This window comes from Pleurodeles waltl, chromosome 6 (genome assembly GCF_031143425.1).
Source record: "Pleurodeles waltl isolate 20211129_DDA chromosome 6, aPleWal1.hap1.20221129, whole genome shotgun sequence".
NCBI classification, from domain to species: domain Eukaryota; kingdom Metazoa; phylum Chordata; class Amphibia; order Caudata; family Salamandridae; genus Pleurodeles; species Pleurodeles waltl.
Window position 1 is genome coordinate 208,590,961 of NC_090445.1, and position 13,618 is coordinate 208,604,578.

Here is a 13,618-nt window from a genome sequence, read left to right on the forward strand (position 1 = left end):
TGTAGGTCCCCAAAGCAGAGTCCGTCTAAAGATGTATAAAAGAATATGCCCTTATAAACTTGCTGTGCTATCCCTTCTATCCCTTCAGGTTTTGAGCCTTATTCTGTTGCAGGCACCTGGCCCACCCACACAAGTGAGGTATCATTTTTATCGGGAGACTTGGGGGAACGCTGGGTGGAAGGAAATTTGTGGCTCCTCTCAGATTCCAGAACTTTCTGCCACAGAAATGTGAGGAACATGTGTTTTTTTAGCCACATTTTGAGGTTTGCAAAGGATTCTGGGTAACAGAACCTGGTCCGAGCCCCGCAAGTCACCCCTCCTTGGATTCCCCTAGGTCTCTAGTTTTCAGAAATGCACAGGTTTGGTAGGTTTCCCTAGGCGCCGGCTGAGCTACAGGCCAAAATCCACAGGTAGGCACTGTTTTCTTTAAAAAAATGGGATGTGTCCACGTTGCGTTTTGGGGCGTTTCCTGTCGCGGGCCCTAGGCCTACCCACGCAAGTGAGGTATCATTTTTATCGGGAGACTTGGGGGAACGCTGCGTGGAAGGAAATTTGTGGCTCCTCTCAGATTCCAGAACTTTCTGCCACAGAAATGTGAGGAACATGTGTTTTTTTAGCCAAATTTTGAGGTTTGCAAAGGATTCTGGGTAACAGAACCTGGTCCGAGCCCCGCAAGTCACCCCATCTTGGATTCCCCTAGGTCTCTAGTTTTCAGAAATGCACAGGTTTGGTAGGTTTCCCTAGGTGCCGGCTGAGCTAGAGGCCAAAATCTACAGGTAGGCACTTCGCAAAAAACACCTGTTTTCTTCCAAAATTTTGGATGTGTCCACGTTGCGCTTTGGGGTGTTTCCTGTCGCGGGCGCTAGGCCGACCCACACAAGTGAGGTATCATTTTTATCGGGAGACTTGGGGGAACGCTGGGTGGAAGGAAATTTGTGGCTCCTCTCAGATTCCAGAACTTTCTGCCACAGAAATGTGAGGAACATGTGTTTTTTTAGCCAAATTTTGAGGTTTGCATAGGATTCTGGGTAACAGAACCTGGTCCGAGCCCCGCAAGTCACCCCTCCTTGGATTCCCCTAGGTCTCTAGTTTTCAGAAATGCACAGGTTTGGTAGGTTTCCCTAGGTGCCGGCTGAGCTAGAGGCCAAAATCTACAGGTAGGGACTTCACAAAAAACACCTCTGTTTTCTTCCAAAATTTTGGATGTGTCCACGTTGCGCTTTGGGGTGTTTCCTGTCGCCGGCGCTAGGCCTACCCACGCAAGTGAGGTATCATTTTTATCGGGAGACTTGGGGGAACGCTGGGTGGAAGGAAATTTGTGGCTCCACTCAGATTCCAGAACTTTCTGCCACAGAAATGTGAGGAACATGTGTTTTTTTAGCCAAATTTTGAGGTTTGCAAAGGATTCTGGGTAACAGAACCTGGTCCGAGCCCCGCAAGTCACCCCTCCTTGGATTCCCCTAGGTCTCTAATTTTCAGAAATGCACAGGTTTGGTAGGTTTCCCTAGGTGCCGGCTGAGCTAGAGGCCAAAATCTACAGGTAGGTACTTCGCAAAAAACACCTCTGTTTTCTTCCAAAATTTTGGATGTATCCATGTTGCGCTTTGGGGAGTTTCCTGTCGCCGGCGCTAGGCCTACCCACACAAGTGAGGTATCATTTTTATCGGGAGACTTGGGGGAACGCTGGGTGGAAGGAAATTTGTTGCTCCTCTCAGATTCCAGAACTTTCTGCCACAGAAATGTGAGGAACATGTGTTTTTTTAGCAAAATTTTGAGGTTTGCAAAGGATTCTGGGTAACAGAACCTGGTCCGAGCCCCGCAAGTCACCCCTCCTTGGATTCCCCTAGGTCTCTAGTTTTCAGAAATGCACAGGTTTGGTAGGTTTCCCTGGGTGCCGGCTGAGCTAGAGGCCAAAATCTACAGGTAGGCACTTCGCAAAAAACACCTGTTTTCTTCCAAAATTTTGGATGTGTCCACGTTGCGCTTTGGGGTGTTTCCTGTCGCCGGCGCTAGGCCTACCCACACAAGTGAGGTATCATTTTTATCGGGAGACTTGGGGGAACGCTGGGTGGAAGGAAATTTGTTGCTCCTCTCAGATTCCAGAACTTTCTGCCACAGAAATGTGAGGAACATGTGTTTTTTTAGCAAAATTTTGAGGTTTGCAAAGGATTCTGGGTAACAGAACCTGGTCCGAGCCCCGCAAGTCACCCCTCCTTGGATTCCCCTAGGTCTCTAGTTTTCAGAAATGCACAGGTTTGGTAGGTTTCCCTGGGTGCCGGCTGAGCTAGAGGCCAAAATCTACAGGTAGGCACTTCGCAAAAAACACCTGTTTTCTTCCAAAATTTTGGATGTGTCCACGTTGCGCTTTGGGGTGTTTCCTGTCGCCGGCGCTAGGCCTACCCACACAAGTGAGGTATCATTTTTATCGGGAGACTTGGGGGAACGCTGGGTGGAAGGAAATTTGTGGATCCTCTCAGATTCAAGAACTTTCTGCCACAGAAATGTGAGGAACATGTGTTTTTTTAGCCAAATTTTGAGGTTTGCAAAGGATTCTGGGTAACAGAACCTGGTCCGAGCCCCGCAAGTCACCCCTCCTTGGATTCCCCTAGGTCTCTAGTTTTCAGAAATGCACAGGTTTAGTAGGTTTCCCTAGGTGCCGGCTGAGCTGGAGGCCAAAATCTAAAGGTAGGCACTTCGCAAAAAACACCTCTGTTTTCTTCCAAAATTTTGGATGTGTCCACGTTGCGCTTTGGGGTGTTTCCTGTCGCAGGCGCTAGGCCTACCCACACAAGTGAGGTATCATTTTTATCGGGAGACTTGAGGGAACGCTGGGTGGAAGGAAATTTGTTGCTCCTCTCAGATTCCAGAACTTTCTGCCACAGAAATGTGAGGAACATGTGTTTTTTTAGCCAAATTTTGAGGTTTGCAAAGGATTCTGGGTAACAGAACCTGGTCCGAGCCCCGCAAGTCACCCCTCCTTGGATTCCCCTAGGTCTCTAGTTTTCAGAAATGCACAGGTTTGGTAGGTTTCCCTAGGTGCCGGCTGAGCTAGAGGCCAAAATCTACAGGTAGGCACTTCGCAAAAAACACCTCTGTTTTCTTCCAAAATTTTGGATGTGTCCACGTTGCGCTTTGGGGTGTTTCCTGTCGCCGGCGCTAGGCCTACCCACACAAGTGAGGTATCATTTTTATCGGGAGACTTGGGGGAATGCTGGGTGGAAGGAAATTTGTGGCTCCTCTCAGATTCCAGAACTTTCTGCCACAGAAATGTGAGGAACATGTGTTTTTTTAGCCAAATTTTGAGGTTTGCAAAGGATTCTGGGTAACAGAACATGGTCCGAGCCCCGCAAGTTACCCCATCTTGGATTCCCCTAGGTCTCTCATTTTCAGAAATGCACAGGTTTGGTAGGTTTCCTTAGGTGCCGGCTGAGCTAGAGGCCAAAATCTACAGGTAAGCACTTCGCAAAAAACACCTCTGTTTTCTTCCAAAATTTTGGATGTGTCCACGTTGCGCTTTGGGGTGTTTCCTGTCGCCGGCGCTAGGCCTACCCACACAAGTGAGGTATCATTTTTATCGGGAGACTTGGGGGAACGCTGGGTGGAAGGAAATTTGTGGCTCCTCTCAGATTCCAGAACTTTCTGCCACAGAAATGTGAGGAACATGTGTTTTTTTAGACAAATTTTGAGGTTTGCAAAGGATTCTGGGTAACAGAACCTGGTCCGAGCCCCGCAAGTCACCCCTCCTTGGATTCCCCTAGGTCTCTAGTTTTCAGAAATGCACAGGTTTGGCAGGTTTCCCTAGGTGCCGGCTGAGCTAGAGGCCAAAATCTACAGGTAGGCACTTCGCAAAAAACACCTCTGTTTTCTTCCAAAATTTTGGATGTGTCCACGTTGCGCTTTGGGGTGTTTCCTGTCGCCGGCGCTAGGCCTACCCACACAAGTGAGGTATCATTTTTATCGGGAGACTTGGGGGAACGCTGGGTGGAAGGAAATTTGTGGCTCCTCTCAGATTCCAGAACTTTCTGCCACAGAAATGTGAGGAACATGTGTTTTTTTAGCCAAATTTTGAGGTTTGCAAAGGATTCTGGGTAACAGAACCTGGTCCGAGCCCCGCAATTCATCCCTCCTTGGATTCCCCTAGGTCTCTAGTTTTCAGAAATGCACAGGTTTGGTAGGTTTCCCTAGGTGCCGGCTGAGCTAGAAGCCAAAATCTACAGGTAGGCACTTCGCAAAAAACACCTCTGTTTTCTTCCAAAATTTTGGATGTGTCCACGTTGCGCTTTGGGGTGTTTCCTGTCGCCGGCGCTAGGCCTACCCACACAAGTGAGGTATCATTTTTATCGGGAGACTTGGGGGAATGCTGGGTGGAAGGAAATTTGTGGCTCCTCTCAGATTCCAGAACTTTCTGCCACAGAAATGTGAGGAACATGTGTTTTTTTAGCCAAATTTTGAGGTTTGCAAAGGATTCTGGGTAACAGAACCTGGTCCGAGCCCCGCAAGTCACCCCTCCTTGGATTCCCCTAGGTCTCTAGTTTTCAGAAATGCACAGGTTTGGCAGGTTTCCCTAGGTGCCGGCTGAGCTAGAGGCCAAAATCTACAGGTAGGCACTTCGCAAAAAACACCTCTGTTTTCTTCCAAAATTTTGGATGTGTCCACGTTGCGCTTTGGGGTGTTTCCTGTCGCCGGCGCTAGGCCTACCCACACAAGTGAGGTATCATTTTTATCGGGAGACTTGGGGGAACACTGGGTGGAAGGAAATTTGTGGCTCCTCTCAGATTCCAGAACTTTCTGCCACAGAAATGTGAGGAACATGTGTTTTTTTAGCCAAATTTTGAGGTTTGCAAAGGATTCTGGGTAACAGAACCTGGTCCGAGCCCCGCAAGTCATCCCTCCTTGGATTCCCCTAGGTCTCTAGTTTTCAGAAATGCACAGGTTTGGTAGGTTTCCCTAGGTGCCGGCTGAGCTAGAAGCCAAAATCTACAGGTAGGCACTTCGCAAAAAACACCTCTGTTTTCTTCCAAAATTTTGGATGTGTCCACATTGCGCTTTGGGGTGTTTCCTGTCGCGGGCGCTAGGCCTACCCACGCAAGTGAGGTATCATTTTTATCGGGAGACTTGGGGGAACGCTGGGTGGAAGGTAATTTGTGGCTCCTCTCAGATTCCAGAACTTTCTGCCACAGAAATGTGAGGAACATGTGTTTTTTTAGCCAAATTTTGAGGTTTGCAAAGGATTCTGGGTAACAGAACCTGGTCCGAGCCCCGCAAGTCACCCCATCTTGGATTCCCCTAGGTCTCTAGTTTTCAGAAATGCACAGGTTTGGTAAGTTTCCCTAGGTGCCGGCTGAGCTAGAGGCCAAAATCTACAGGTAGGCACTTCGCAAAAAACACCTCTGTTTTCTTCCAAAATTTTGGATGTGTCCACGTTGCGCTTTGGGGTGTTTCCTGTCGCGGGCGCTAGGCCTACCCACACAAGTGAGGTATCATTTTTATCGGGAGACTTGGGGGAACGCTGGGTGGAAGGAAATTTGGGGCTCCTCTCAGATTCCAGAACTTTCTGCCACAGAAATGTGAGGAACATGTGTTTTTTTTGCCAAATTTTGAGGTTTGCAAAGGATTCTGGGTAACAGAACCTGGTCCGAGCCCCGCAAGTCACCCCTCCTTGGATTCCCCTAGGTCTCTAATTTTCAGAAATGCACAGGTTTGGTAGGTTTCCCTAGGTGCCGGCTGAGCTAGAGGCCAAAATCTACAGGTAGGTACTTCGCAAAAAACACCTCTGTTTTCTTCCAAAATTTTGGATGTATCCATGTTGCGCTTTGGGGAGTTTCCTGTCGCCGGCGCTAGGCCTACCCACACAAGTGAGGTATCATTTTTATCGGGAGACTTGGGGGAACGCTGGGTGGAAGGAAATTTGTTGCTCCTCTCAGATTCCAGAACTTTCTGCCACAGAAATGTGAGGAACATGTGTTTTTTTAGCCAAATTTTGAGGTTTGCATAGGATTCTGGGTAACAGAACCTGGTCCGAGCCCCGCAAGTCACCCCTCCTTGGATTCCCCTAGGTCTCTAGTTTTCAGAAATGCACAGGTTTGGTAGGTTTCCCTAGGCGCCGGCTGAGCTACAGGCCAAAATCCACAGGTAGGCACTGTTTTCTTTAAAAAAATGGGATGTGTCCACGTTGCGTTTTGGGGCGTTTCCTGTCGCGGGCCCTAGGCCTACCCACGCAAGTGAGGTATCATTTTTATCGGGAGACTTGGGGGAACGCTGCGTGGAAGGAAATTTGTGGCTCCTCTCAGATTCCAGAACTTTCTGCCACAGAAATGTGAGGAACATGTGTTTTTTTAGCCAAATTTTGAGGTTTGCAAAGGATTCTGGGTAACAGAACCTGGTCCGAGCCCCGCAAGTCACCCCATCTTGGATTCCCCTAGGTCTCTAGTTTTCAGAAATGCACAGGTTTGGTAGGTTTCCCTAGGTGCCGGCTGAGCTAGAGGCCAAAATCTACAGGTAGGCACTTCGCAAAAAACACCTGTTTTCTTCCAAAATTTTGGATGTGTCCACGTTGCGCTTTGGGGTGTTTCCTGTCGCGGGCGCTAGGCCGACCCACACAAGTGAGGTATCATTTTTATCGGGAGACTTGGGGGAACGCTGGGTGGAAGGAAATTTGTGGCTCCTCTCAGATTCCAGAACTTTCTGCCACAGAAATGTGAGGAATATGTGTTTTTTTAGCCAAATTTTGAGGTTTGCATAGGATTCTGGGTAACAGAACCTGGTCCGAGCCCCGCAAGTCACCCCTCCTTGGATTCCCCTAGGTCTCTAGTTTTCAGAAATGCACAGGTTTGGTAGGTTTCCCTAGGTGCCGGCTGAGCTAGAGGCCAAAATCTACAGGTAGGGACTTCACAAAAAACACCTCTGTTTTCTTCCAAAATTTTGGATGTGTCCACGTTGCGCTTTGGGGTGTTTCCTGTCGCCGGCGCTAGGCCTACCCACGCAAGTGAGGTATCATTTTTATCGGGAGACTTGGGGGAACGCTGGGTGGAAGGAAATTTGTGGCTCCACTCAGATTCCAGAACTTTCTGCCACAGAAATGTGAGGAACATGTGTTTTTTTAGCCAAATTTTGAGGTTTGCAAAGGATTCTGGGTAACAGAACCTGGTCCGAGCCCCGCAAGTCACCCCTCCTTGGATTCCCCTAGGTCTCTAATTTTCAGAAATGCACAGGTTTGGTAGGTTTCCCTAGGTGCCGGCTGAGCTAGAGGCCAAAATCTACAGGTAGGTACTTCGCAAAAAACACCTCTGTTTTCTTCCAAAATTTTGGATGTATCCATGTTGCGCTTTGGGGAGTTTCCTGTCGCCGGCGCTAGGCCTACCCACACAAGTGAGGTATCATTTTTATCGGGAGACTTGGGGGAACGCTGGGTGGAAGGAAATTTGTTGCTCCTCTCAGATTCCAGAACTTTCTGCCACAGAAATGTGAGGAACATGTGTTTTTTTAGCAAAATTTTGAGGTTTGCAAAGGATTCTGGGTAACAGAACCTGGTCCGAGCCCCGCAAGTCACCCCTCCTTGGATTCCCCTAGGTCTCTAGTTTTCAGAAATGCACAGGTTTGGTAGGTTTCCCTGGGTGCCGGCTGAGCTAGAGGCCAAAATCTACAGGTAGGCACTTCGCAAAAAACACCTGTTTTCTTCCAAAATTTTGGATGTGTCCACGTTGCGCTTTGGGGTGTTTCCTGTCGCCGGCGCTAGGCCTACCCACACAAGTGAGGTATCATTTTTATCGGGAGACTTGGGGGAACGCTGGGTGGAAGGAAATTTGTTGCTCCTCTCAGATTCCAGAACTTTCTGCCACAGAAATGTGAGGAACATGTGTTTTTTTAGCAAAATTTTGAGGTTTGCAAAGGATTCTGGGTAACAGAACCTGGTCCGAGCCCCGCAAGTCACCCCTCCTTGGATTCCCCTAGGTCTCTAGTTTTCAGAAATGCACAGGTTTGGTAGGTTTCCCTGGGTGCCGGCTGAGCTAGAGGCCAAAATCTACAGGTAGGCACTTCGCAAAAAACACCTGTTTTCTTCCAAAATTTTGGATGTGTCCACGTTGCGCTTTGGGGTGTTTCCTGTCGCCGGCGCTAGGCCTACCCACACAAGTGAGGTATCATTTTTATCGGGAGACTTGGGGGAACGCTGGGTGGAAGGAAATTTGTGGATCCTCTCAGATTCAAGAACTTTCTGCCACAGAAATGTGAGGAACATGTGTTTTTTTAGCCAAATTTTGAGGTTTGCAAAGGATTCTGGGTAACAGAACCTGGTCCGAGCCCCGCAAGTCACCCCTCCTTGGATTCCCCTAGGTCTCTAGTTTTCAGAAATGCACAGGTTTAGTAGGTTTCCCTAGGTGCCGGCTGAGCTGGAGGCCAAAATCTAAAGGTAGGCACTTCGCAAAAAACACCTCTGTTTTCTTCCAAAATTTTGGATGTGTCCACGTTGCGCTTTGGGGTGTTTCCTGTCGCAGGCGCTAGGCCTACCCACACAAGTGAGGTATCATTTTTATCGGGAGACTTGAGGGAACGCTGGGTGGAAGGAAATTTGTTGCTCCTCTCAGATTCCAGAACTTTCTGCCACAGAAATGTGAGGAACATGTGTTTTTTTAGCCAAATTTTGAGGTTTGCAAAGGATTCTGGGTAACAGAACCTGGTCCGAGCCCCGCAAGTCACCCCTCCTTGGATTCCCCTAGGTCTCTAGTTTTCAGAAATGCACAGGTTTGGTAGGTTTCCCTAGGTGCCGGCTGAGCTAGAGGCCAAAATCTACAGGTAGGCACTTCGCAAAAAACACCTCTGTTTTCTTCCAAAATTTTGGATGTGTCCACGTTGCGCTTTGGGGTGTTTCCTGTCGCCGGCGCTAGGCCTACCCACACAAGTGAGGTATCATTTTTATCGGGAGACTTGGGGGAATGCTGGGTGGAAGGAAATTTGTGGCTCCTCTCAGATTCCAGAACTTTCTGCCACAGAAATGTGAGGAACATGTGTTTTTTTAGCCAAATTTTGAGGTTTGCAAAGGATTCTGGGTAACAGAACATGGTCCGAGCCCCGCAAGTTACCCCATCTTGGATTCCCCTAGGTCTCTCATTTTCAGAAATGCACAGGTTTGGTAGGTTTCCTTAGGTGCCGGCTGAGCTAGAGGCCAAAATCTACAGGTAAGCACTTCGCAAAAAACACCTCTGTTTTCTTCCAAAATTTTGGATGTGTCCACGTTGCGCTTTGGGGTGTTTCCTGTCGCCGGCGCTAGGCCTACCCACACAAGTGAGGTATCATTTTTATCGGGAGACTTGGGGGAACGCTGGGTGGAAGGAAATTTGTGGCTCCTCTCAGATTCCAGAACTTTCTGCCACAGAAATGTGAGGAACATGTGTTTTTTTAGACAAATTTTGAGGTTTGCAAAGGATTCTGGGTAACAGAACCTGGTCCGAGCCCCGCAAGTCACCCCTCCTTGGATTCCCCTAGGTCTCTAGTTTTCAGAAATGCACAGGTTTGGCAGGTTTCCCTAGGTGCCGGCTGAGCTAGAGGCCAAAATCTACAGGTAGGCACTTCGCAAAAAACACCTCTGTTTTCTTCCAAAATTTTGGATGTGTCCACGTTGCGCTTTGGGGTGTTTCCTGTCGCCGGCGCTAGGCCTACCCACACAAGTGAGGTATCATTTTTATCGGGAGACTTGGGGGAACGCTGGGTGGAAGGAAATTTGTGGCTCCTCTCAGATTCCAGAACTTTCTGCCACAGAAATGTGAGGAACATGTGTTTTTTTAGCCAAATTTTGAGGTTTGCAAAGGATTCTGGGTAACAGAACCTGGTCCGAGCCCCGCAATTCATCCCTCCTTGGATTCCCCTAGGTCTCTAGTTTTCAGAAATGCACAGGTTTGGTAGGTTTCCCTAGGTGCCGGCTGAGCTAGAAGCCAAAATCTACAGGTAGGCACTTCGCAAAAAACACCTCTGTTTTCTTCCAAAATTTTGGATGTGTCCACGTTGCGCTTTGGGGTGTTTCCTGTCGCCGGCGCTAGGCCTACCCACACAAGTGAGGTATCATTTTTATCGGGAGACTTGGGGGAATGCTGGGTGGAAGGAAATTTGTGGCTCCTCTCAGATTCCAGAACTTTCTGCCACAGAAATGTGAGGAACATGTGTTTTTTTAGCCAAATTTTGAGGTTTGCAAAGGATTCTGGGTAACAGAACCTGGTCCGAGCCCCGCAAGTCACCCCTCCTTGGATTCCCCTAGGTCTCTAGTTTTCAGAAATGCACAGGTTTGGCAGGTTTCCCTAGGTGCCGGCTGAGCTAGAGGCCAAAATCTACAGGTAGGCACTTCGCAAAAAACACCTCTGTTTTCTTCCAAAATTTTGGATGTGTCCACGTTGCGCTTTGGGGTGTTTCCTGTCGCCGGCGCTAGGCCTACCCACACAAGTGAGGTATCATTTTTATCGGGAGACTTGGGGGAACACTGGGTGGAAGGAAATTTGTGGCTCCTCTCAGATTCCAGAACTTTCTGCCACAGAAATGTGAGGAACATGTGTTTTTTTAGCCAAATTTTGAGGTTTGCAAAGGATTCTGGGTAACAGAACCTGGTCCGAGCCCCGCAAGTCATCCCTCCTTGGATTCCCCTAGGTCTCTAGTTTTCAGAAATGCACAGGTTTGGTAGGTTTCCCTAGGTGCCGGCTGAGCTAGAAGCCAAAATCTACAGGTAGGCACTTCGCAAAAAACACCTCTGTTTTCTTCCAAAATTTTGGATGTGTCCACATTGCGCTTTGGGGTGTTTCCTGTCGCGGGCGCTAGGCCTACCCACGCAAGTGAGGTATCATTTTTATCGGGAGACTTGGGGGAACGCTGGGTGGAAGGTAATTTGTGGCTCCTCTCAGATTCCAGAACTTTCTGCCACAGAAATGTGAGGAACATGTGTTTTTTTAGCCAAATTTTGAGGTTTGCAAAGGATTCTGGGTAACAGAACCTGGTCCGAGCCCCGCAAGTCACCCCATCTTGGATTCCCCTAGGTCTCTAGTTTTCAGAAATGCACAGGTTTGGTAAGTTTCCCTAGGTGCCGGCTGAGCTAGAGGCCAAAATCTACAGGTAGGCACTTCGCAAAAAACACCTCTGTTTTCTTCCAAAATTTTGGATGTGTCCACGTTGCGCTTTGGGGTGTTTCCTGTCGCGGGCGCTAGGCCTACCCACACAAGTGAGGTATCATTTTTATCGGGAGACTTGGGGGAACGCTGGGTGGAAGGAAATTTGGGGCTCCTCTCAGATTCCAGAACTTTCTGCCACAGAAATGTGAGGAACATGTGTTTTTTTTGCCAAATTTTGAGGTTTGCAAAGGATTCTGGGTAACAGAACCTGGTCCGAGCCCCGCAAGTCACCCCTCCTTGGATTCCCCTAGGTCTCTAGTTTTCAGAAATGCACAGGTTTGGTAGGTTTCCCTAGGTGCCGGCTGAGCTAGAGGCCAAAATCTGCAGGTAGGCACTTCGCAAAAAACACCTCTGTTTTCTTTCAAAAAAATGGGATGTGTCCACGTTGCGTTTTGGGGCGTTTCCTGTCGCGGGCGCTAGGCCTACCCACACAAGTGAGGTATCATTTTTATCGGGAGACTTGGGGGAACATAGATTAGCAAAACAAGTGCTATTGCCCCTTGTCTTTCTCTACATTTTTTCCTTCCAAATATAGGAGAGTGTGTAAAAAAGACATCTATTTGAGAAATTCCCTATAATTCACATGCTAGTATGGTCACCCCGGAATTCAGAGATGTGCAAATAACCACTGCTCCTCAGCACCTTAGCTTGTGCCCTTTTTGGAAATGCAAAGGTTTTCTTGATAGCAATTTTTTACTCTTTATATTTCAGCAAATGAATTGCTGTTTACCCGGTATAGAATGAAAACGCACTGCAGGTTGCAGCTCATTTATTGGCTCTGGGTTCCTCGGGTTCTTGATGAACCTACAAGCCCTAAATATCCCCGCAACCAGAGGAGTCCAGCAGACGTAACGGTATATTGCTTTCCATAATCTGACATTGCAGGGAAAAGTTACAGAGTAAAACGTAGAGAAAAATTGATGTTTTTTTCACCTCAATTTCAATATTTTTCTTTTTCAGCTGTTATTTTCTGTAGGAAACCCTTGTAGGATCTACACAAATAACCCCTTGCCGAATTCAGAATTTTGTCTACTTTTCAGAAATGGTTAGGTTTCTGGGATCCAGCATTGGTTTCATGCCCATTCCTGTCACTGACTGGAAGGAGGCTGAAAGCACAAAAAATTGCAAAAATGGGGTATGCCCCAGTAAAATGCCAAAATTGTGTTGAAAAATTGGGTTTTCTGATTCAAGTCTGCCTGTTCCTGAAAGCTAGGAAGCTGCTGAGTTTGGCACTGCAAATCCTTTGTTGATGCCATTTTCAGGGGGAAATCCACAAGCCTTCTTCTGCAGCCACTTTTTCCAATTTTTTTGAAAAAAACGAAATTTTCACTGTATTTTGGCCAATTTCTTGGCCTCCTTCAAGGGAACCCACAAAGTCTGGGTACCTCTAGAATCCCTAGGATGTTGGAAAAAAAGGACGCAAATTTGGCTTGGTTAGCTTATGTGGACAAAAAGTTATGAGGGCCTAAGCACAAACTGCCCCAAATAGGCAAAAAAAGACCTGGCACAGGAGGGGGAAAAGGCCTGGCAGCGAAGGGGTTAAAGTATGACAAGAAATGGCTGGGTAAATTACAAGGTGAAATTAGTAGTTTTATATGGGCTGCCAAGGGAGTATGCATATCATGGAAGAAATTGAGAAGGAGAAAGGGGGATTAACGCTACCTGATCTCCAACATTATGCCTGGGCTCTTTTCATTAACAACATGAAAGGGGCATTGTACGAATCAGGGGCCTCAGAATTAGGACAAATATTAAAAGTCATGATGGAATTTAATGATGAAAAGCAGGTTTTTTTAATATAAATTAGGAGACCCCAAATACTTTAAGAAGGTGAGGTTCAAAATAATGCAGGACTCAGTAAAATTGTGGTATGAGGTAAGGAGGACTACTAAATTACCATACTATAGAAAATACACACCTCTTTGGGATTCACCGGGCTCACCAGAATGGACCAAAAATACTCTGGCTTTACCTTTGAAAGAGGCAGGACTTGTGCAATGGGGACAATAGTGTAACAAAGAGGGATTAAAATCATAAGAAGATCTCAACATGGAGGTAGATGGGAATCTTTCAAACTTTAAATATTGCAAGTGAGGAGTTATTAAAGAGTGTAAAAGAAGAGGTGGGTGGTTCAAACGAGGTGGAAAAACTACTTCAACAAAATACCCAGCAGACCAAGAAAGAGGTGGCAAGATGGTATTGAACGTTGTTGGAATCTGTTGACGGGGATTTCAGAATGGCGGAGGAAATTTTTAAACACTATCTGCCAGGAGTACCGATAAGAGATTTATGGCAAGTATCTGTTACTTTGCTGGACTCTACAGTCAAACCAGCTTGCTTAAGAAGAAATCATCAGTTTTCAATTCACAGGGCTTTTTGGACACCAGAGAAACTCTCCAAATTGAAGCAAGATACTTCGGTTAGTTGTAAAAAAAAATATGTCTTAGAACGGGCAGATGATTTGCACCTGTTCT